This window comes from Nomia melanderi, chromosome 5 (genome assembly GCF_051020985.1).
Source record: "Nomia melanderi isolate GNS246 chromosome 5, iyNomMela1, whole genome shotgun sequence".
Classification (NCBI taxonomy): domain Eukaryota; kingdom Metazoa; phylum Arthropoda; class Insecta; order Hymenoptera; family Halictidae; genus Nomia; species Nomia melanderi.
The window spans coordinates 17,239,154-17,264,874 of NC_135003.1; the positions used below are offsets into that span (position 1 = coordinate 17,239,154).

Here is a 25,721-nt window from a genome sequence, read left to right on the forward strand (position 1 = left end):
CGACTGAGAGGCGCCTACGGAGTGCAAAGGGTTAAACTCGAACGAAGTCAGGGACCCAGCTTGAGAGTAAAAATCGAACGGTGGCATCCGCGCGGGGTCCAGGAAATCTCCCAGGATGTTTGGCCAGCCTCCGCGCTAACAAAAGCAGTAGGAGCCGGGAACGGCGTACGTAAAATATGATGCTTTTAAGTCCGGGCGCGCGCCCGCGCCCTTAAATTTCTGCCCGCCGATCGCGGAGCCTGTGTGAAATCAAGCGAGCGATCCTGCAGTATGCAAATACACGGGAGGACGGACGCGCCCGGTAAATCCGCGGCAAGCATCGGCTGTTGGAACCACGGAAAAGGAGAATAACCGAGCAAGAGCGAGCGAAGAGGCGGCGAGGGGAGCGCCGGAACGAAACGTAGGAGGCGGGGGACCGAGGAAAGAAGTGCGGAAAGGAGCGGAGAGGAGAGAGGGATCTAGGATGGAGGTGCAGGAGGTGATCTTCTGAAAAATGGGGTCGTAAAGCATTCCACTCATATCGTATCCCGCCTTTTCACCCTCCACGCATACCTCCGCAACGACGCGCTCGCGCGCGCGCCTGTTCGTTGGCTTCTTTCAACCCTTTTCCGGAGGCATCTTCCAGGCCGGGACGTCGATTTTTAATTTTCGCGAGATTTTCATACCGCCCGGCCTCCCCGCGCCGGGGCTCTTTGTCAACGTTCAAGGAATTGTACCGCGAGGATGCGAGGCGGTTCGAGGGACGCGAAACGTTTCGCTTTTGTGCGCGCCCGCCGGCGGCCCGTCCCCCGCGCACCTCCGCCCCGTTGTTTTCTACGTTCTTGACGAACAGTTGAAAGTTCCTGAAACGCTGCTCGAGGAAAACTTTCCCCGCCGGCCATTGTTCCGCGGAATCGCTCGCTCGGACCTCGTCCCGAGCCACACTTATGCCGAATCGGCCCGCCGGATCTCTTCCGCGCGATTGCGGCGGTTTCGGGCACCGTCTTCGCGGGGTGTTTGACCTTTCCAGGATCGAGGAGGTGTCTGTTTGGAGCTGGTTCCTTGCCAGGGAACTGGTTCCAGCCGTTTCTCAGCGAGTGTCGTTACCTGGCCGCGTGCTCCGCTTTTGGGATACTACTGGCTTTGGTGGATGTATAGAAATTACTTATAGTTTTCTTTTGAGCTGTATATTTATTAGTGGAATATTATTATTGATATGAAGAATATGAAGTAAAGCATACAACAAAGAAATAAGGTTCTTTATGTTCGAAGTATTTGAGAATAAAGACAAAGTAAAGTGTTCGTGTCAATGTTACTTGGCCACTTGGCTCACTTGAAACGAAGTCTAAGCGTTTCTGAGACACGCAGGGAATGCGTTGAGTAGGACTTAGATGGAAATTGGTCTCTTGTAAGAGTGTTCCTTGATAGCCGAGAGCGTGGGTTCTTCGAATTAGGATAACGTTATAGAATTCCATACGGAATCTGGAAGTTTTCCATTTGTTTCCATTATGTATGAAGGATGAATTAACTTTGTTATTACTCCATCGTGTTTCTCACGGAACGCAGGCGTTCAGATTATTTAGAAGCGTTTCGCTAGTCGGAGAATGCGATTGACATCGATCAGCGTGTTTAATGCACCGTGCCACGGGATAATTTTAATTAGGTCGCGCTACGCCGATCGGCAACGGTAACAAGTAACCGTGCGTGCCTTTTCTCAATAAACGCGGAACTATCGGGTTCCGGGGTTCACGAAACCTCGCGGCGCTGTAGAGAGCGCAGCTGCGACTTGTCCCGCGATGCATATTTCAAGATGTGACGGGAACGGAACGCGCGGACAGCATGCGAATCGTTATGCATGACTGCGAAATTCTGCGTCACGTGAAATCGAGACGAATCGAACTCATCGAGGAGGACAGTATTTGTTTACGTCCCTCTTATCCGGCGAATCGATCGTCGATACAGCTGTATTCTTTAAACCGTCAGCACCGACGCGGAATATTGGTTCGGTTTGAAGAAAACGTAACACATCGAACAAGCGGAACAGTTTCTTGGAGCATCCATGGCTTCCATTTACATTTCTGAATTTCACTGCCTTGCATCTCTCAAGGTTGCGCCATGCATATTAAATTGTCCAAAATCAATACCGCAATTGATTAATTGTAAAACTATCTAGTAAGGATTCTGAAATTTCTCTTCTGATGGATACATTATCACAGACTAATTACTAAAAGTGTCCTGAAATTTTTCGTCTTTTAAAAAGCAAAGTCGCCGTCACTGTTCGAGCCACAGAGAATTTCCCCCTCGACAGTGATATTCCAGTAACCGTACGAAATCAGCTCGAGCAACGTTATAATCGATAACAAAGGAAATTAATGTCGTTCCGCGAGCGGGCAGCCGTAAATCGGCGGCTATCGCTCGCTCGCGGCTCCGATCGCTTCGAACAGGGTCAAAGAAACGTTAGCATGTGACGCGCTCGAGTCGATATTCCTTAATCTCGGCCGCGTTATATTTACCGCGAGCCAGTCGCCGATCCCGTGATTTACTGGCTTTTCAGCGGGAGGTTTTTCAGCGCGGTCGCGAACACCCGAGCTTGTAATAAATAACAGGAACGGAGCGGGCCGCGGGAAAAATCCCGGAACCGGCGAGCTCCTCCGGCCGCGGCTCGATAAATCATTAGCCCGAAACGGGCCGTCCAAGGAGCCGGCCCCGATAAATCTCGTTTTCGATAATTGCAACGAGAGCTTCCGCGAGCGACGCCGTATTAATAAATCGTTTCGTTCGCCGGCGACGAACTGGGACAGTGTGTCGCCGACCGAGCGGAATCGCGAGATCGCAACGCCGCGAGCGAGATTCCCCGGGATCGCGATTCGCGCTTTAATTCGCAGCCTATTTATCTTTTAATCGAATTCTCCCCGAGCGTTTTTCCGATAATACCGTAAGATCTGAAATTTAGATCGAGTCCACCGCCGAGGGCCGCTCCGATATTTATGTATGCGCGTTCGCCGGTCCGTTGCGAGGCGCAACGTACACCCCGACCGATACGAATCTTCCCCGCGGTAATTCTTTCCTCGCGCGCGAGAAATACGAGCGTTTCCCGATGACTCAGCAGTCAGATTACTTCTCCGGGACAAAGATGTTTGAATGTTCCCATTAAACGGTCCAACATGCACGCGCGGTGTAAGCGCGCGCGATAACAAAGCCTGCATTACTGGCTCGCTAATTATACGGCGCACGCGTGCTACATAATTAATTCGTCGGTGCAGCGAGTCAGCCGACGCTGTCGCGTCGCTGGCTGTTATGAATCGATATAAGGAAAACCAACGCGTTTCCCGATCTAACCGCCGGCATTGTGAACCAGCTTACTCTCTGATCAAAGCGCTGTAACGCTCGAAGGAAACGCAAAGGGAGCTCGCGAGCAGCCTGGCTTCTTCCAACGGGCTCGAGAGCGGCCGGCGTTTGCCGTTTGCGCGAGAACGCGCGAATCTCGGCTCACCGAACGAAACAGAGTTGGCGAATCGCGATACTCGCGTCTGATGACCCCTTTTAATAACTTAAGCCTATTACCTGACCGCCCTCGCTGTTGCTCGCCGAGGTTTATCCTTTCTTTTCCTTCGTTTCGACCCTTTTTCGCGACGCGAAACCACGCGAACGCTATCCTTTTTGCGGTCGCCGCGCGAGGAACCGGTCGTTTCTTTCACTGTTCGCTTCTCTCCACTTTCGGGGCTCGCTCCTATTCGCTGGCTGCCCGCTTAATCCGACAGATTTTGCGCACACGTGTCCACTCGCGTTTTATTGAATTAACTTGCGGACGAATGGTTTCGGTGACCGCGGGGTTGAGTCTATTCTCGGATGTCGGGCGTGTTTCCCTAACGAAGGAACTGTTTCTTTGTTAGCTGTCATTGGTTTGAAACGTTTGTGCTTTCATCGATGATGAGAACTTCGGGGAATCAACGCTTTGCACTCGATTTGTATTGCAAAGTTATCGATGAAGCATCGAAATAAAACAGCTTCTTAAGATTCGTGTCTTGTGTCACCGATGTACACGGGAAATATGACGGATTAATGTTAACGCCTGTCAGCGTCTTTTTCCCGCCGGTAGAACGGACCGTCGAGAACAAGACAACTTCTGCAAGAAGCGACTTCCATACGACAGTTTGGAGTTGAAGCGTCGGCGAAACAGAAACGAACAATCGCATGTTCCCCAGCCTGGCCAGCGGAATCGCATTACTTATTGTGTATTACATTAACTGCAGTAAACCCGGCTTAAACTGTAACGTACAAAAAGCCGGCCGTGTTGTCACAAACATGTCTTGAGTTATGAAGCGTACCTTTGCGTGACTGAGTTCCCCGATTCAACGGGAGCACGTAATCCACGGATTACAGGCGTGTTTGGGAAACTTTGAATTCACCGTAAAACACCGCGCCGTGTTCGAAAAGCTTAATCGGCAAATTGAACTATTCCTAAACTGTGTGCTTGTAGATTACGCCCGAGTCCTACCGATGAGTTCTCTCAATCTGTTTACCTTGGAGGTCCCTAAAAAATTCATTAAGCTGATTCCGCTATTCTAACTTAATATAACGATCTTCACTGAAAAATACTGAATCTCAACGTGCAAAATACTTGTAGATAACTATCGACATAATTTGCTGTTATCAATTAATACGAAGAAATCCCCAAATTACCCCGCAATTAAAACATGGAACAACAATAGAATCACAATAGAATAACAATAGAAAATTCCTCAGAATCATCGGTTCCCCATTGCGCCATTATCGAAGGGACACCCGGTATTCCGGTGGCATTTGAACGATTCCTATTAGCCGGGCGCTCGCGGAATTATTTAAAGCGCCGGCGTCACGGTGTTACATATTCATTCGGCGCGTTACTATGCATTATCATATATTTGGCTACGTAAACAACGCGAGCTGTCGCGGGAGGCAGGCCGACCGGCGGCGTCGCCGGGAAATCTTGGTGAAATTCGCCGTGGCGCGAGGAAAAAGCGGCGACGCGGACCGGCGACGCCGATAGGGCGCCACCGGATCCCCGGGAGATAAGGCGATTACCGTCTATTTCCCTTTTTTTTTCTCTATGCCAAATTTATGCCATCAACCGCGCTTCGCCCCCGACAGCGACAATATTTTCTTTGTGGCCCTCCGAGAAAGCAATTACCGTCTTTCCCGCTTTCCCGATGCCGAAAGCGCAAAGCGGATAAAGCCTGTCCGTCGATTCTCGACTGTCCCTAATGTCAGCCTGGCCCTGACGTGCCGCTTTACAAATTGTCGAGCTTCTTTCCTGCGCCCGTTAGTGCCTGTCGATTATCGATTCGACCGGAAAAATCGTTCTCGCTATTAATCGCGACCGGCCCCCGGAAAAACGCGGTTTCATTCTCCTAAACCGTTCGCCGGGAATTTCAGAGTCCTAAGTTTTTACGGTCGCCATTCGGGAAACTTGCGATCAACCATTCGTTCCGGGATCAAGAGATTACTAGCATCAGTTCTTAGATGCATTCGTAATGAAACTTCCTCGTTCCTGTCGGAAGTTCCTCGATTTCATCGACAAGACAGTATCATGTCTATATCTTGATCTATTCCCTCGAAATCGTTTAGACGGTAGCCAGTTGATACATTCATACGAATCTTTCCATTGACCGGTCAGGGAGGGCCTCGGGTCAATCGCCGGAGCGGTCACTTTCCCCCGTGATTAAAGGCCCAATAAATCTCCCAATCGAGAAGGTCCTCGGCGCGAATTTCCCGGCAGAGTTGCTCCGTTACCGCAACGGCGGTCGATAACCGATACGAATTAATATTCCCCGCGAAAGTAGACGGACGGTTTTCGGTGCGCGGGAATTCCCACGCGGCGCGGGAGGATCCGGCGATTTTTCTCGCCCGTGTAACCAGGAATTTACCGTGGATTTGATTCATTTTGTTCGCGGACGCCGCTGCGCCGGGGCCAGAGGGGGCGGCGGGGGTTAGCTCTGTGTATACGCGGGAGTACAATCGAATTATCAGGAACCATGGGGAAATCCTTTAATACCTCCGCGCGCGCGAATTCGCCTGGCCCCTGCCGATCGATTAATTCCCTACGAAATCGTCGGCCGTCCTCGTCGCGGATTAGACCCGGTACAGCGCACACCGTGTCGCGTTTCCGGCCGGGCCGCGATACGCCGGGACACGGGCACCGATCCGATGTAAAATTAACGAAGAAGTCCGCGGATCGAGCCGAAGGGATCCGGGAGAGAGAGCCAGCGTCCCGCGTAATCTCGTTTGCGGGCCCAGTCGGCCGCGAGACCCTCCGGCACGCGTAACCGAGTTACGCGACGCGTTCGACGAAACATGATGCACGATCTCGGGGAATTTATTCTTCGCTGTACCTCCCGTGTTTTATAATTTGTCTCGTCTTTGATTTAGTAGGAATGGGACTTTGGCGTTGAGCTTTGGAGATTTCGTGGTGCTTTGGGAGCTTTGGGTCTTAGAGCTGTGGGAGCTGGAATGTTTAATGCTTGAATTTTTAGGCTTGATTGAATCTTTTGCTGAAAAGTACTAGTGTTTTAAAGTGAACGTATTTTCTATTTAAATGTGTAGTCCACTATATTTTCAAAGGCTCAAATGGGACTTTCGATACTTCAGCGTGAAACTCTGAAACTTCGAAGGCTCAGTCTTTAAAATTGAGCATTGAAGCTTCGAAGTCTTAGCTTTTAAGATTCAGCATGGAAGCTTCGAAGGCTCAGTCTTTAAGATTGAGCATTGAAACTTCGAAAGCTCAGTCTTTAAAATTGAGCATTGCAACTTCGAAGTCTTAGCTTTTAAGATTGAGCATTGAAACTTCGAAGGCTCAGTCTTTAAGATTGAGCATTGAAGCTTCGAAGGCTCAGTGTTTAAGGTCGAGCCCCGAAGCCTCGAAGATTCGAGCTGCATAGAACTCTAAACTTCCGAGTCTCAACATTGTAGCTCCGACTATACGAGAAGGCTACTACACACTAGCGAAAAAACCGCGGCCAGCAACGTGTTAATGGCACCAGGCCCGTTCGCGAGCCTGTTACGCCGCAAATTGGACGTGCCAGTACGACGCGAGCCTCGATATTTTTCAAGTTAGTCGCGGGCGAGAGCGCGAAAAGAGTTTCGTCGAGCTGTCGCCCGTAGTTCCGAGGAAACGAGCTTCTGACACCTTCCGCGAGACGCCGCGCGTAAAACGTGACAGCCGCGGCGCCGCGTTCTTGCCACTTACGCTTTTTTCCGCGTGCACCGCCGCTCGGAAGTTTCGGATCGCTTAAGCGACTAGGGAACTTAAGAACTTAAGAATGCGGGGGAAACTTGAGTTACGAAAAATAAATTCATTAGAACCGGCTAGCTGGCAGCTGCGAACTTCGTCGGTGGACGTTTCTGAAAATATCGCACTTGAAGAAGCTAATCTCGCGATAATTAATTTCATATACATCGCGACGTCGTTTCCATTTTTTACTCTGTTCCCTCTCAGTTCCTGTTATCTCTGCTCGAATCTCGGTCTTCCGTCAGCTGTTTCTCAGAGATCCGACGATGCCAGTGTTCTCTATCCAGTGATCCCGGGGAACACAAGAAAGACGTGTCTGTAATCATCAGAAATCGCGAAGCAATCACCGGGATTGCAGAGTTCCGCAACTCCTTCGCGGATCTCTTCGCCGCAACGACGCCTCGTAAACTTGCCGATGGATCCGGTTGTTCCGGGAGCCGGCGGACTTCCGGCAGACAATTGCAAAATCTCCGCGAGTCCGTGCTATCGGAAGTTGCCGAGTGAATCGGTGGGCCCTTCTCCGGGCCACCCCTCTGCTCCCGGCGTTCGGCTCGTACGGGTCGAATAATTAAACGAATCAACGGGCGTGGCGGTCGTAAAAGAAGAACATTATCGCGTCTATTCGCCAGAAGTCACGGGGAAATCGACGGAAGTGGCGGCGGGGGTCGGATCGTTACAGAGTTCGCCGTGTGCACCGACCTACACACGTGTGGCTGGATAGGTATGCATGTACAGGGTGTTTCCTTTATCTGGATACCGTGCAACGTCTCGCGAGCGACTCGAGTGATCGAAGAACGTCTTTATAGAAGCTGTGGTCGATCATAAATATGGTGTTAATAGTGGTTTAGATTAGTGGCAGAAATTAAGATCAAGTTTGTTTTGAAAGCACCTATCGAGATTCTTGTGAAAAGATATTTTCCGACGATTTTAATACGATTGATATGTAACCTCTATAAAAATTGTTACAATAGATCATTTCCAGTTTCTTTGGATATCCATCATAGTACTCAAGTGAAACTATTTATTTCCAAAATCACTTCAAACATTCAATGCTTTCAAGGTATTAATAACTACGAAACAAACAAATCAGTCATTCTGACTGTTACGATAGTTCTAGTGTTAATCCTCCGAAAAATACAGAAGAAACCACCCTGTATACGTCCGTGCGCCAGCCATTCCACGGCTCCCGTGCGCGTCTGTGTGTACACACCTGCGTCGGTGTGGCTGTGGGCCGGAGGGGCGGGGACCGGCTCCCAGAGACGTTCTAACCAAGATAAATTCGAGCGATTAAGGGCAAAAAGAGCGACGAGCGGGTAGGAGGCGGGCGAGAAGCGGCGTCGAGAGCGGAGCCAGAGGAAGTCGGACGCGGGAGGAGAATCGATAAGGAACGGGGGCCCCATCGATGCCCCGAGAGACAACGGCGAGGAAGAAGCGGCCGGGGGCGGGCGCAAAAACGCGAAACAAAAAGAAACGGTAATCCCGTTGTCCGAAAAGGGACGAATAATAAATTTCCCCGTGAAACAATGCCCCGCGCCGCGGTGATCCGTCCGGATAAAACGTCGACGGTATTCCTATTGGGAGTTGGCCCAGGGAAAGGACGAAACGAATCGGTAATGAGCGGACAGTAAAAACAATGGGTGAGACGAAATCGAAGTTGGAGGCTTAAGAGCGGAGCTGCTGGAAGAGAGTATCGACGCGTTGAGTGTCGCGAGAATCTCGAGACCCTCCATTTACTCTTCTTTGGCAGATCATCGACACGAGTATTTATTTGTTATCACTGCAGTGCTTATATTACATTATTCAGTTACTCGAGTTATTAATCCTCTGCGAACGCAGACCAGTAGCGTTAGAAATCTGTATCATGGAAAACTAAACTAGACGTCGAACTATGAAATAAGAAATGCACTGATAACTGTTAACGCAGATCCTTTAACTAACTTATATAAGCACTAGTTCAATACTCATTCTCAAAGAATTAACCCTTTGCGGTCCGAAGTGCTCTTGGTTTCTGAGTTTGAAGTTCACGTCGAGCTTAACATGACGCTCTATTTATTTATTCGAGAATATTTGGGACTCATTGAAACGTTACCTTTAAATGGTACAATTGTGATACTACAAACGAATATAGAAAAAGTTGTTAAAATCAGTAGACGTTGCCATAAAATAGAATGACGAGTCTGACTCGACTGTTAAGGGTTAAATATTGCCATTCAACGTTAGTCAAACATCGCAACTTCCTTCTCACAATTCAAAATCAGCCGTCGACCACAGCAGCCGTTCAAAGAAGGCGCGAAGGAAGGGAAGAGGCGCAAGAAACGAGGCAAGCGGCATCGATGATGAGCCGAAGCCGCGAAAGAAAGCTGCAGGGACAAGCGGGGGCAGCTTTGCCGTGGCCAGAGGGTCGACACGGTGAAAAGAAGACCGGAAGAAGACGCGGCGCCGGGGAATAAATAAAATATTCAGGCAGCCGGGGCCCCGGGGCGTTTGTTCGTGGATGCGGGGGTGTCTGGCCGAAGTGGCGGACGAGGAGGAGGAACGTCGAAGGCCGAGAGAGGGCGGCGGTCGAGTGGAGCGAAGAGGACGGTTAGCGCTGAGGAAGATCCAACGGCCACGTACGCGGACCTTGCCCCGGCTACGGCGGTTTTATCCCATGGGATTCCGCGTGCACCGTGGAATGGGTTGCGTGGCCGGTCACAGGGGGTGGCCGGCCGCTGTTGCGGGTGTTGGTTCAAGTGCGCGCACCCCTGGCCGGCTCCGCAAGCCGGGATCCGCACCTGCCCGGTGAAACACCCTCCTAAGCCGACCATAGTTTCGCACCGATTTCTCGGCTCGGCCAACTGCGCCTCGCCCCCGCCCCTCCTCCCTCCCGTCCCGCGACGACTTCGGGTCCTCTGTGTACCCAGGAGCTTGATCCTAAAGCGATCTCCAAGTGCTGGGAAAACAGCGAGTCCGAAGGGTTCACGGCTGAACCGCTGGTCGCGTGTGTCCGAGAGCTAATATCTTCGGACGGGAATGGAAAGGACACGTGTTGTCGGGAACGAGGATTTATTTTTGACTCGTCTTCGAGGGAAGAGGCTGAGTTAGGCTTCTGTATGTATATTTTTTAATCTATTGGCTAACTAGAGGCTCTTTAACCCCTTGCCCAACAACGAGTGAGACTCGTGCTGAAGATTTTCAATGTGATTCAACGAATATATATATATTACTCGGTTCATTCGAATTGAAAGTAAATATTATTCTGTGATCAACTATTATACTTCAAGAGAGATACAGGAATAACGTAAGCTTAGAATTTTTCTCCTTTCCAATAAATTATCAGCGACAAAACAGCTGTGCGGTCTCTTGCTGTCAGAGTAAACTATTTCTTTGCGACTTAGTCTTCCAAATATGAGCACTCCATCTCTCCGAAGTGTCGACATTTGTCCGCAAAGGGTTAATGTTTCGCGAATGTCTGTAAATCGAGGAAGTTTCTTAGTCTCTATATTGTTGATTGAAGCGCAGTGCAAGTGCAAGCTAGCAAGTGAAACGCAAGGTGATTAAACGCAGCAAACGAATTTACGGATCCCTTGAACGGGGCGGTGAAGAAGAATCGATAACGCTTCGAGGCCGATCTCGATATCGCGGCGGGGGTCGAGAAATTAATATCCCGTGTTTATGATACTTTGATGATCCTCCTTCGAGGAGCGGCGGGATTTTAATTAAAATATCGCTCGCACAAAGGGTCCGAGCGCGGCTTAAGAAGATTATTATTGGCCGATGTAAATTAACGGGTTACGCCGGCGCTCGCGCGGCCGCGCGCGCTACCCCGCCGCTGAATAAATATGACGAATCACTGGCGTGTTTATCATGGTAATTTATTGCTCGCGCCGGCATCTGTAACTAATGGCGCGCGATGTGCTCGCTGAAGCATCGGTAATTATATCTGAATGCGATTCAGTGTCGCGCACTCGAATGCGCCCGACGCGACGAGGCGGCAGCTAGAAACTCGAGCGCGGAGCCGCGGCCGACGACGTCTGTGAATTCGGTTGCCCGTGCTCGGCGCGGAGCACGTGTATGCGCCGGGGGAGTTACCAACGGGATGCGTTCCCGAGACGTTCCTCCATTCGGAGAATAACGAGTCGGCAAAAAGCTGCTACACGCCCGGGCAAGAAGACTTCGGGATTCAAACGTTACCGCGACATTGTGCTCTATCTCGAGTGGATTGCAGTTTCCTTCTTCTGGTTGTGATAACGATAATGTATCTGCATCGCGCGCCATTTGCTACGAGGACGCACTGCTTACGCGGTGAGGATGTAGATGTGATTTTGTGTTTCTATTAATTTCTTCGTTCTGTTTGCGACGGTCAATCCTTGTGTCTTGAACTTGACGGAGTTCTTATTTTATACGGACATTTGGGGATTTTATTCTATTTACCATTCTCTGTTATTTAAGCATTCAATATCTAATTGAGAATCTGTAGAAGATTCTGTATACTTTAGAGAACCTCCTTCCGCAAAGGTCTAACGAATAATATGACATTAACAAATGTGTTCACGCTGTTTGTGAACTCCAAGCATTGTAAAGGAAAGATTTCTAATTAGAAAGCGAAGCAAGAGCTCCGCGTCCAAGAGTCTCAATCATCACAACAGCGAAGATCGTCAAAAACATCCTCGTCCACGATTAACGCGCATACTCGATCGAGTCTCCGCAGCGAAGGAAAACCGGCGATTCGATGGTATCCGGCGGAATATCTGCTTAGTCCGTGTTGGAGTTTCGCGTTGATTTCTCAGGGTCAGTCGAGCGTCGCTGGAACTCCGCCTCTCCCTCGGCCGCGCGAGTCATTGGCTTCGGTACACCGGATAAACTTAGTTAACTAACATTCCCGATTGAATCGTCTAGAATGCAATAAGAGCACGGGACGGCGTAACGCGCCGCCGGCACGAGATCGTGCATCGCGATCAACGGGGATTCTTTGCCTCTGCCGTCCGACGAGCCAAATGTTTAGCGCGCGGTCTCCAATTCCACGTTGAAAAAGCGCGATTTCGCGGAGGAACGAGTCGCGCATTCCCGTTCCCCGGAATCGATGAGTATCGCCTATCGAATGGCCGCCTTTGACGCGCTGCACCGGCTCTGCGGTAGTTTGCACAAAAGGGACGGGCGAGGGCGGCGCGCATCTTGTATCGAGGTAACACGTAGCGCGGGAGAGGCTAGAGCCGGCTGGAAAGAGAGGGGGAGGGAGGAGGGGAGGAGGCAGAGTGTGTACACGGCGTGCAAGGAAGTCGGGCGTTCCCGCCACGAGATCCGGCACAAAGCCATATCAGCGTTCCTCTCGTTAATTACATCAAAGCGTTCGACTTCACCGAACGGCATTCAGATGCTCCGCCGCTACTCTATCCGGTAAGACAACCGAACTTCTCCGTTATCATAATATCAAGGTAATTTAGTATTGGTGGAGGCCCTCGCACCTGCTGAGTCTAGCTCCCGCTCGCTAGTCTCCTCCAGCGGCTCCGACCTCGGGTTTCACACCGACTTCTCGGGTTAACCGACCGACACCTTGCCTACCCGCCTCTAATCCTTCATCTCCTCTTCGACTTCGGTCTAGTAGGTAAACATTCGCGTGCAAATCCACGGAAGCCCATCGGCGCGAGGAGGAGCTCTCCCGGCCGCAGAGGAGCTCAGGCATTCGAGCTTGATGGCTTCTCGGGTCTGTCTAGGAAAATTCCACGCGGGGGGCGAGGTCAGTGAAACTTGCCGCCTCCCCCGTATCTACGCCGGCCCCTGACGGACGATGAATGTTATCGGGGGCCCGGCTGCTCGCTCGTTTTCGAGCCGATCAATTTTCCGGGACGTTACTAAGCAGCGTTACTCGCACTTCGAACGGGGCTTCGAGTCAGCGCTGCTTGTGTACGCGTTCTCCACCGACGATGTTCGGCGGTTAAATTAGTACGTCGCACGAATTAACTTTGCGCGAATGTTTAGTTTCGTTAAGTGGACTGTATTCACTTGTGGAAATCAATGTAGCGACTCGGAATATGTTATGTACTCTTTATTTGCTTGTCTGCTCGAAATTCTTGTTAGATCTGCAATTCTCGCGAGCGTCGTTATTTATACATTTTTTGTTGGGCGTGTACAATTACTACGAAACGTTGATTCGTTAGGAAAATTGCGAGGTGGGAAGGGCCAGCCCCTACAAGAAGGGAAAACCTTGCGTCGTTTTATTTCAGACTCGATGTCTATTTTTCTGACTGCAATCGTGTAATATATTTACATTTTATTCGTACGAGTAACGATCTTCCATCGAGGAACTAGTCTCGAGCCTCCACCTCTCGATTCGCCTTCTCTGAACGCTTTGACTGCCAAGTAAACACTCGTCAAAACTCCCAAGTACTCGAAACAGTCTTCTTCCTTAAGTAGAAACTAAAAGGTCAAGATTCTTGGTAATAATTGCTCTATCTTTATATCTCATACATCTAACAAAATTCGGTTCGTTCGGCACGTTACCAAGAAAATTCATCTTCGAGTTTACGTGAAAATAGTGTCACCCAAATTTGGGTGACGCGGCAGTCAAAGTGTTAATCTCTCTCGTTTTAAACGAGAGTACTGAGGAATTCGAACGAAGGGACCCTATAACTCACAGTTATCGCCGAGAATATATCTCGGAGCTTGTTCCACGGTATGTCCGGAGACTCGCGCAGAAGTCTCCGCGGTGAATTCTTTCTGCGGCGAGGATCGATTTTTTCCAAGCAATTATAGACCGTCCGAGCACATTATCGAGCTCGGTGGCACGCCCGATGGAATTTCTGCATGCGCGAGGCGGCCGCGGCGCTCGATTTTTGCGATAGGTATCATATTCCGCGCCTTAAATATTTGAACGGGGCGCCGATGGCCGGGGCTATGACTGGCCGCGGCGGAAACCAGAACGTTCAGGATTCTGGATCAAGCCATGATTCCTAGCCCGACCACACGATCTCGTCCGTGGTCACGCGTGGGATCTACGCTAATGGATTGCCGGCCCGATACGTTCTGAACAGCTTCCACCCCCGCCTCCGGCGGCCACGTTGCCGGAGATAAGCGATAAGTATCGCGAAAATCCGAGCGCCTTTGACGGCGCGCGCGACGACGGAATTATCGGCGGACGAGACGGTTTTATAGGGAATTTTAAACGACCGGCCTTTATCGGCTCTGGAATCAACGAATTTATTTTTCACTTTAACGCTTCCCGCGGTCCCGCGTCTGCCCGGTCTAGACGGCTACCGAGTGGGCACTAAAACCAGGCGTAACCTCCGCGTTCCCTGGATTAACGTGTTTCTGGGTGCTGCCGGTTATTTTAATACTGATCCAGCGGACGAACGATTGTACCGTGGTGATCGGAGGTAATCGAAATTTTCGTGATACACTCTTCGTTGACGGAGATTCGTTGATAATCCGTTAATTGGGAATGAGTCGATTTTCAAGCTGTTTCCTGAATTCCTGAGTTGAACTTTAAATGCAAGCGGTGCTGTATTCGTGTACATCATTGCACAGTATACTATATAAATTTCATTCGTCTCGAACTGCGCTCTCATAAATGATCACGTTAAGGTATGCGGTTAATAAGCTAACGTTTTAGTAATTAGGAAAGGAACTGTGGTTTTGGGAGTAAAATAAGAGTCTCTGAATTATGAAAGAAGTCAGTAAGAGTCTGATTGTTGACACTAAAGTCGCGAAATACTCCGAAAACCGTAAGTGTTTCGCGCGACACCGACGCTGCTCGTTTATTATTCCCACCTCCATTCAGAAAAAAGTACTAAAAGCAGTGGCAATCGGGTTCCCACCGCGCGAGACGTGATTTCTGTGCAGTCGCGACTGCGCCGCGCGTTGTTTCGCGCGAGCGTAAATATACCGAAATACGACGAACACGCGGTTGTTCCATCCATCTCGTTCCCCAGCCAATATCCCGTATTATTCTGCGATGCGTCACGTGTCAAATTCTAACGCGGAATATGGTAATTACGACACGCGTCGAAACGTTCGTTTAGAGAGAGAGAGAGAGAGAGAGGGAGAGAGAGAGAGAGAAAGAGAGAGTGTGTGTGTATGTGTACTACTGGGAACGTCAACTATGGACCCGCAGGTGCTCGCGAGCCAGTCATTTCCATTCCTTTCGTAGAGGTGTGGACGCAGGCTGAGAGCTACGTTTCTTCGTTTAATTAGATCATTAATTATATGGTAGCAATCAAGCGCCTGGTCCGTTTTTGGATTCCCAGGATATTCCGTTTGACGTCGGCGATCGGTGGTCAATAATGAAATAATTTAATTAACCGCTCGACAGTCGGGAGGTGACTCGCGTCTGCTCGAAAATAACCTGAAAGAGGATCGATTCGTTGCACCGTGTTGCAACTGAGCACTTACCTGCTTGACATTCATCTGGAAACTGAAAAAAAGGAGCTGACAAGATTCAGCCTGAGAAATAAGGCTCATACCAATTGCTAATTAACACTACCATTTAATATTACTATTCAATCTCCATAAAAATCCCAAGAATAGATTATCTTCAGCTTCCTCAGACACTCATTACAGCATTCAAGTGAAACTACTTCCAAGATCATTTCGAATATCCAATGCTTCGAATATATCAGTTATTCTGATTCCTAAGTATATTATAGCAATATTCCGAACAATTTTCTCCTCTCACAAAAATACCGGCTCACCTATCCTCACAAAAGTTCCAGCGAGATTCGTCTCGATCCCCCGTCGAGATTCTCTCGAGCGCAGGGCGAGGGCCGAGTTAGGGAACGCTGGCTATTCACCGATCATCTGAAACCGGTCGAGAAACTGGCTGCTTCCAGGCGGATTAAGAACACGCGGTCGTCCCCGAAAGCCCGTGGGCCGGTGGGCTGCGCGTGAAATGAGCATTCCCGTTGGCTCGGTGAGCCGAGGAACGGGACGGTCCCTGTTCCACGGAGGTGAGAGCCGGAGGAGGGTGAAAATAATTCGGTGACCTCGAGCACACGGTAATCCTTGGCGTCGACGTCGCGTCGCGGGGAAAAAAGGGGCCGCGACGGCCGAAGGGGACCGGCGCGAAAGGGTTCGTAACGAAGCGAGAGGATTTCTGTGTACAGCCGTATAAAGACGGGATTATAATAAGCCGAGCCGCGTTACGAAATTGTTTCGTTCGGTATTAATAACGTCGGGCCCGGGACACGCGCGGGGGCACGGCCACGCGGCACCCCTTTCGACACGCGGCGATTATTATTGCTGCCACCAGGGGTGTCTTTCACCCCCGGCTGCACCGGCGGCGGGTCTGTTTCACCCGCGACCGCGCGCGCGGAGCTTCATTCCGAGTCATAATAGCTGACCGGTTTTCATCTTCTTAATGCCCCTTTCGCGGGGCAGCCTATCGACGGGCCGGCCGAGCGACCACTCAAAGGAAATAAACCGCCTTTGATAAACTCGCGGAGACGCTTGTAATTGAATTCGACGAGCATTCAGAGACGTCCCGCGTCGCACGCCTTTCCCTTTGAGCGCGGCGCTCGAAGAATTCGCAGTTCGCTGTAATGAGACGCGGGACCGTCCGGTTTCGACGATGTTCGGGAATGATTTGCGCTGAAATGGCTGGCTCGTTCGATTTTTACCTTCCGTCGTGTCGATGCGGATACTTTAACTCTTTGCGCTGCAAAGTTTTTTACTGGAAATACTTAGGCGACCGCCTAGAAAGAACTATACCTACAACCTTCTGCCTTATCTTCAATTATACTCATTTAATTAATTTAGTTAAAAACTATGTTTTGTAGAAACAAGAATATTTGATGAACTACAAATAATCCCACGTCAGGACTTACTAAATAACAAAAGAAAAGATGCACAGAATAAAAGGCAATAAGTTGCTAAATGAAAAGTGGGAGATCCCATTCGGTTGGCTAAGTGTTAAGGAGCGAAGCCACGTTATTAACTTAATTAATCATTTTAATGTCTCTCATTAATCTCTTGTAAAGAATTTCTCCTCGAGCGTTCACAGTACTTTCAATCACTTTATCCTACTACCATCTAATCTGCGATACATTTCTAATCGATTAAGCGAGAAGACATTTCAGGTCGAACCGCAATATGCAAACAAGTTACGCAAAGCGCTGGAGATTCCGTCGGCAGCGAACGCGTTAATCGGTTGACGCACCGAGTCCCCGCTCCGGAATCTCCGATCGCCGGAGACGCCGGTCGCCGCAGCAATTTACTTTCCGCAATAGTCGCAGTGATGACGACGCGCGTCCATTGTTCGTACGCGCTATTAGGTTTCCGATTCTGTCTCCGGCGCGCAACCGTCATCCTTATCGAGGTGCAGAGGTTGAGTCCTCCTCTCGTTTCGCCCGGGTGGGCGCCGGGGACCGGGGGGGTGGCCGCATTACCGATGGCACAATGAGGGAAACGCGGCAGGCAAGTTGGTCCCCGAAACGGATTGCGGCGGCATTGATAGTAACGAGCCATTAGGGGACGCGTTAAACGTATCTCTGGCGAATCCGCTGCTCGCTCAGCCGAGAAACGCCAACGCGACTCAACGATCCCGCGAAGAATGGCGGCGGGTTCGGCGTGCGCGTCTTAAACCTATTTCCCGAGACTCTTCGCGAGTTCCTCGCCATTCCGACGCGGAACTTCGTCCCGAGATAGCCGGCTATCTTGAGAACGAATAATTAGACTTCGGTTTGTCGTAATATCAGGGAATTGTGCAACGCGCGAGTGGCAATCTTGGATTCGCCCTAAAATAGCTGACTTTGTCTTGAGTAATTAACGATTTTTCGGCTCGCCGTTATATTCAGGAGGATGTTAGTATCAGTGTATCCTGAAATAGCTGACTTCCTCTCGTGTCCAATTAACGATTCTTTGATATGATAGAAATGGGAAGTGAGAGAGTGCCAATCTCTCTTAGTCTAGAATAGCTGACTTTATTTTCCGAATGACTTTTCTGTCTGCTATGGAGGAATTGGAAAATAAGTACTAATCTCTTCTTTCTACTGTCTTTGATTTTCAATTAACGAGGTCTACTTTTATCAACTGTGATGCGTGATTACACTTCTTCACTGTCGCTGGTTCCTTCCTTAATTTTCGAATGATTCCGGAGACGCTTCTCGCCTCGAATTGGTAGCAGACGACCCACTTCGGCTCGTCCATTGACGAATAGCATTCGCGGGCCGAATTCAACGATCGGGAACTAAAACAGCGGGGCTAACGCGGCACAATCGAACGTCGCGTTCCGAATAGTTTCTGTCAGGAACGAGTAAACTTCGAGGTCTGCCCGGAGCTGCGAAAAGGTTACATTCACTCGACAAGCGGCGAGTATGCCGGATTGTGTGCTAAATCAAACTGCGCGTCGAATCGGAGCACTTGCAGCGCGTGTCGACGTCGGTCCGCCATTGTTACACATCCTGCTCGGTCCTTGTTCGCATTCCGTTTTAGCATGCTACTTGATCGATCATGCATCAGACCGTCTTTGTCTTTTGCATTATTCATGGTTACGCGCGCACTCGAGCGCGGCATCGTAATCGCCCTAATCGAACTCTTCGTTAGACTCTCCTTTCTCCTTTTTAAACAAATACTCCTCTCAAACCATTCACCGTTATTCCCTAAAACTTTCGTGTGGACGGAATATCGACGAAAGATCAACTATTTTGAAACTCGAAATTCGACCCGCGACATATGAAATTAAACCTCGGAGTGCACACTTTAACGTGCAAACAGTTCCGAAGAAATAGAACGAAGTTGACGCATTGAAAATCGCGATCGAAAGGGGGTACCCAGTATGGAAATCTTCGGAAATCGATACTTCAATTATCAAACTTGGAACTCGTACAACTTTCAACGAGTGAAATTACCGCTGGAAGTGTCTACTTTAATTAACCGACCCAGTGTGCAGCTAGTTTATATACGTTTGATCGACTCGAGCAGCGGTAGGAAAAAAATACGGAACGGTCTTGGAACGTTCCCACGACGAATCTGAGAGCGGCCGTGATAAAGCGCGTCGCAGGAGCGCGTAACGCGTGGGCAGCCCATTGAAAACCCGCTTACGAATAGCGAGCGAGCAACAGGGCCAATCCCTGCTAGATTACTTTTCAAGTATCTCAATAGAACTAGTTTAGTCGACTGCTTATGGCTTGTTGCCGCGGTGAATGCGAGGCTGCGCGACAAAACGACACCCCGGCACAAAGCCGCAGGCCGGCATAAAAGAGCGTTCGGGCTCATTCATAACTGTTGCGCCGCGTTAACATTCATTAACTTCGTTAAGTAGATACACGTACGCCCCGGCGGGTGTGTACGCCTGTACACGCGCGCACGTGTGTATAACACGTACCTACCGAACCTTTCGTTTCGACCGCTTCCGGTTGCTCGAGCGTGCTTTCCTTTCTGCTCACCGTTTCGGTGTTTTTGTTTCAGTGTAGTTGCGGCTTCCGGCGCACAACAGCCACCAAAAGCGAAGATCGTCGCGGTGCAAGTCGGTTCATCGTGAGACAGGTGAGTCGAAAACGCGTCGCTTTCGCCGAATACGAAAGCGAGTTTCGAAGTTTCTTTGTTCTTGGCAATCCCTGTGTAAGCCGTCAAGCCACCGAACTCGCAGTTCGCCGAATCTCCGGCATTGTGATTATAATTTGGCAATATCTCTCTGCGAATTTTTCGGAAATGCGAGGCGAGAGTGTCCGGAGAATCGGGATTCGAAGGAACTTCGTCGAATTCTCGCGAGACAGCGACTAGCTGTGCGAGTAGAAGGAATAGCGACGATGTGTATTATATTACCCGGTTGCTAACGTAAAGTAAACTTATCTGGGTCGTCAACTACATTGTGCATCGCCAGTGATTGCGAGTTAGCTCGGAAATAGAAGCACAGGATCACAAATTACAGCCTGATGATCGATCGGTCGATCGGCTATTCTTACGGTAACGACCGCGTTGCTTTCGGTAACCTTGTACCACATGGCAGTAGCATGCTCAGTCGTATTAAAAATGAATCGGTTAATCGGGATTCCAGCGCGTGTTCATCGATCGATGATAATCGTTCACCTAGTTAACTGTATCCCCACACTATGTATAACTTATCCACGACCTACCGAGTGGCTGAAGAACAATTTCAATTAGTCCTGTAAAAACCATAATCTCCACTGTGCGCAAATTATGATTCCTGTATTAACCCTTTGCACTCGAGAGGTGACTCTTAGTCACATGATTCGATACAAAAACTAAGTTGAATATTTAATATTTCAAACTAAAGTTTGCATTGCTACGTGAAATATTTGAATAAAACACCTCTGTAGCTTAATCTATCTATCAATTATCGTTAAATTGGTTTCAAACAATGTGACCTATATCTCGTCAGAAAATGTTGAATATTTCTACTGAAAAACTTTCAAGTGCAAAGGGTTAATATACTCAAGCATTGAATCATTAACACTAGGTTTACGGAACGCGTCAAATTGCATATTGGATTTTAGAAATATTATTTTGATCACACTGACACGTACCCCAATTACCTACTATCGAATCTCCAGCTTCCACAATCTAAATAAACGAGCATCAATTCTTTTACGAATAATAGAATGAAGTGTACAATAAATGCCCGTAAACCTGGTGTTAAATACTCAATACCTCGTTTGTTCCTCGCTCGGAATATCTGTTCTCGAATTCTGTCTCGGCACAAAAGGCTGCTCATCGCCAGGCCGTAAAAAAGAACGACAACGTTGGAGCGGAATCGGTCTATTATGATATTCGGGACGATGGCCGTGACAGATCGCGGGCTTCATTTTCCCAGCTATCGCGTTTCGGGAGCGGTTCACAGGCGATAAGTCGGTCGGTTATCGTCCGGCCCCAGGTTTGCGAAAAAATTCCGGTCGCCGCTGGAACGAGGCGCCGCGCGGCGAGCACGGGCATGGCGTCGCGTTATCACGGGAATCACGATACAGTTTCGCGAGGCGGGCGTCGCGATCAAGAGATACGTGCCGCCATAAAGCTTGCGTTATCTTAACGTTATTGCATATGACGGACGTGTTCCGTGGTCCTGGCGCGGCGCCGCTGCGCCGCAACTGCGACAGATGCAAGCTTCCTGCGGATATTGTCCGTTCGAGTGCAAGCCAAACTACGGGACATTAATAGAATATTGATAAACAAAGGCGAGATCCGGACCGTTACCTCGAAATTGCGGTGCACCGAGTGTCTGGGCTCCAATTTGCTACCGGTTTCTCATTTGAATACCGCCCTCTCAATATTCTAAGGGAAACCGAGCGATCGTTTTTCTTAAACCTTTCTTATCCTCCGCTCCAATACCGCGATTCGCCGTCTATTGAAATTCGCCTGATTCTTGATCAACTTCACCGGGACGTTCGCTTCTGCGTGAATGCCTCGTACAGGATCATTCCGGACGAAATCGTTCTGTATCGTTTCACTTGTACATCTATATTTTCAATTGTTTCTAATGGTACTCAATCTTGCCAGAGATATTCATAAATATTCATTTTACACGTCGATTTCCTTTTGTTAGGAACGAAGTCCGGTAAACGGAGATTGTAACTCGATTTTTATATAGATTATCGATGGTAAATCAATCTATTATACATTTATAATTAGAGAATGCACCTGAGAAGAAAGAGTCACCTTGTTCTCGTAAAAAACTGATCGGCAGGAGGAGATACTTATAATTCATGGTAATTGGGCGCTGAAGAACCCTAAAACACAGAATTCTCCTCGAAGAAACGGATCGTCGGACGATACAAAGGGCGGTTTCCGCGAGTACCGGCGATAAAGATCGCTGTTCTCCCATTCACCCTGAATAAACCCCCCGAATCGATCGCGGAGAGTGAATCCTGAAAGATCCATTAACGCGGGGGGCTGAAACGGAGAACGGCGCGGTGGGGGCGGGCGCGGCGCATCGTCGATTCGAAGCGTCCGCGTTATTCTTCGTAACTAGATTTTTCACGGAGGCGTATTATTAGAAGCAACGTCGCCCGACAGCCGGCCGAACGGAATATCAACGAGCGGGGAGCGATGCAAATCGCGGCGCGCGCGGAGATTGGATTATCGCGAACGATCGGTCAAACGGCGAATGGAAATTTTAATTATCGAAACTGCCGTGTCCCCGGCCGCTGGAATCGCTCCGAGCGCGGCAGGATTTTTTAAACCAGCGATAATTATCGCGGTAACGACGTTATCCGTTTCGAATGGCCGCTAATAAGCCCTTCGATGCCGCGCACCTAGACGAGTAGCTAATTAATACGTTGACTGCTACTTCGGTCATCTGCAACCGGCGTTCGCGAGTTGCTTAGGAACCTGATATCTCTGGATTAGGTTTATTACTTAAGTTACTATTACTATTACTATTATAGTAACTAGATTGTGTGATAATAATATGAGAAAAATAAAATAAAAATCTAAAGTGCTCTAGAACTACCGAACATCCGACTTTTCCAAATTCCAAAAGTGCAGATCACAATTGTCTCATATGATTCGGTTTAGGTATTACTGAATCGATTTCTGTAGTAATCTCGCAGGGAAGCGTCTATTTTTTAATAACTGCGAAAGGAGAATTCAGGAATAGGCCAATTTCGCCCATAGGATAGTTCTGCTGTTAAGATTCTCGTAGCAATCGAGCTGGTAACGGTCAGGATCGGCAGCTAGTAGATTCAGACAGCGAGCAGATGGCCGCACTCGATCCCGGTCCGACGGTAATCTCGTCGATTTCGCAAGATACCGGGCCACTCGCGCAGACTGCCGGCCAGAAGGACTCTATTGGATCAGCGGGCCGCTCTTTGTCTCGACACGCTTTCAACCGTGTCCCGGGGACAAAGTACCAACTGCTACTGTTTTTAAATAGTTTAGCGGAGAATTCGGCGACCGCCGCTGGCTATCCGCTCCGCTCTTGTCCGGGACAGATTGCTGATCTTCGGACCGCCGACCGGACGGGGCGGCTCGACGCGTATTTCGATCGCAATCGGTACGCTAAAGAGTTCACGGGAGATCCTACTTTGATTTCGATACTACGTCGATCTTGATCTACCAAATAAAACCATTTATTAACCCTTAGCACTCCAGACAGTTTTGTAATCAGCAACTGCAACTAATTTTTATAGTATCTCTAGCGAAAATGAAAAATGCTACATTTCTCAGATCTTTCATTTTCCTTAGTACAAAATTTGGATGCGTGGAAAATCTAATAATTACGGTAGTTTCTTTCATTCATTGAAATATCTAATATTCCTGGTGCACTATTGGAGCCTACAGAGTTCAAAGGGTTGAAACTTCCACCCACGAAACATAAATCTCATCCAAACGCACCGAAGTCTCTGTATTCTATTTTAAGTAATCTTTCTTCCGAAAGTTAGTTTTTCGGTTGCCGGTGTCCTTTTTCTTTCCCATTGCGCATTATATCATTCATAACTATACGAGCCCGTGACACCAGAAACTCCAGCCGGATTCCAAAGCAACGAATGCTCTAGTCCATTCTTTTCCGGGAAGAAAAGAAACCGGTTCCGAACGATCCCAGCGGCGTCACGGATGCGCGATCCTCGGTTGCGCAACGAAGCGCGGTTTTGCGGTCGGTCCCGAATCCGACGCGGCGCTTAGGCGAGTCCGTTGGTCGTGCGGCGAGGAATCGTCGACGGGGGCCCGTGGAAAGGGGGTTGGGTCTCGCGTATCGAGGTCTTTCCGGCGACCGAGGTCCGTCGCTGCCGTTCTCGGGGCTGCCTGCGTTGCCGGGGGTGCGGCGGAGGACGGGGAATCCCGGGCCGGGAGCTGAAGCTCGCGCGGCATTCGGCGTCAGCGTCTTGAATGGTGACAAACGGCATGTACCGCGAACACACAGCCGCGCGTCGCGGCTGCGACTCGAGGCATGAAGGGGCCCTGCAGCGCGTGAGCAATGCGGATGCACCGCGGAGCCAACGGCGAACATACAGTTGACAGAAGCGCTTACGGAGGCGAGAGATCGTGCCTCTGTTTCTCATCGCGTGTCTGCTTTTCTCTCTTCCTCCAGCTCTCCTTCGTATCCTCTCCCTCCCTGTGTTCCTCTGTACTCTCTACGCTGCTCCCTTTCTGCTTCTCTCTCTTTCTCTCTTTCTGTGTTTCCCTCTCTCTGTGCTCTATGCATTCCTCCGCTCTGTTTCTCCACGTTTCACTCTCTTCGTTCCAGCTCTTTTCTACGCTTCTCTATATCTCTCTTAGTTTATGTTTTCCTCCGTTTTTCACGATTCTGTATTTTACTCTACATTCCCCTCTTTCCTCTTCCACGTTTACCTGTACACTGCCTCTGTTCGCTAGCGCGACGAGGTTAGTCGTTGATTCTCGACTTCGCGAGATATGCTCGGACCCTACTTTTTACAGTGATAGGGTAATAAGATTGTTGAACTGCTTTGTTTAGTTTCACAAAAGAATATAATTTCACACTTAAAAGTACAATGTTGAAGTAATACAGTGATTCTAACAGTTTCATGAACACAGCTTGATTTTGGCCGCAACTGATTGGCCGCCGGAGTAGAGGCTCCTTTTGTTTCTCACGCGACAGCGACGATGTCCTGTCATTTTTGGGCGTAACATTTTTTCCTCCGTTTTTCACGTTTCTCTATTTTACTCTCTACATTCCCCTTTCCTCTTCACCTGTACACTGGCCCTCTTCTCCCTGCGTCGCTCCAGACTTCCCTCTGTCTCCCTCGAGTTGCGGCTCCTAGCCGACACTCCGCTCGTCTTCATCCCTTCTCTGTTCACCGTGTCGCAGCCGCAGCTCGGCGCGTTTCGTCGTCGTCGCCCCGCGATCTCCTCGCGTCGGAAATCGTTTCCCCGCGGTCCTGTCTCGCCTCTGTTGTTCCGCGTTTCGCCCCATCGTGCCGGCACCGACGCGAATCCTCGCCGCCCGCCCGCACCTCCGATCCCCGGCGACGCGCACACCGTAGGCGGGCGGGCGGGCGGATCGGCATCCGGGACTTCGTGACGTGGTTCAAATTGCGAACGAAATTGAGTCGGTTTCGCCGCCGTCCCACCGCCGCCCGCGGGATCGCGATTATTCGGGCACGATATCCCGGTGTTATTCCTGCGCCCGAGATCGGAGCACGCCTTCTTCGGCTCTCTTTCAATTACAGCTCCTCTTTCTATTCCGGGGGGAAGATCTTAACGGCGGAAAACGGTCCTGTAATAAACCTAGTTTCTGTCCCCGTCCTCTTCCCCCGCCGCTCCGCCTCGCGACGAGTTTAATCGGCGGAACGTTTCACGCGGAAATTTAAATAAACCGTCTCGTCCGGCGTCGTCCGACGGTTTCGCTCGGTTCTGATTAAGGATTAGTCATTAACCTCTCGAAAACGAACGCCGTGAACTTACCGATGTCGAGGTTTAATATCCGAAATCGAAAATCGCAGGAGAATCATTCGATTGTTCGCAGAACAAAGGATCGCTGCACAGTTTCCTGCTTGTTTAGCGTCTACGAGAGAGATAAAAAGCGGGAAGCGATATTATCCGAAATGGCCGACATCCTCGCGTCAGCCAGCGCGTTAATGGATCACCATTG

At 49.6% G+C, this 25,721-nt stretch overlaps 1 protein-coding gene across 3 annotated transcripts in view; it reads left to right on the forward strand.

Annotated features, from left to right (window-relative positions):
- Positions 1-25,721, forward strand: part of LOC116424631 (uncharacterized) — a 395,606-nt gene that overhangs the window by 58,471 nt on the left and 311,414 nt on the right. For 2 of the 3 annotated variants that reach the window (XM_076368087.1, XM_076368088.1), the window contains one exon: positions 19,625-19,702. The gene's annotated coding sequence lies outside the window, so the exon portion shown is untranslated. The remainder of the gene's footprint in view (positions 1-19,624; positions 19,703-25,721) is intronic. The other variant, XM_076368089.1, reaches the window with a different exon arrangement.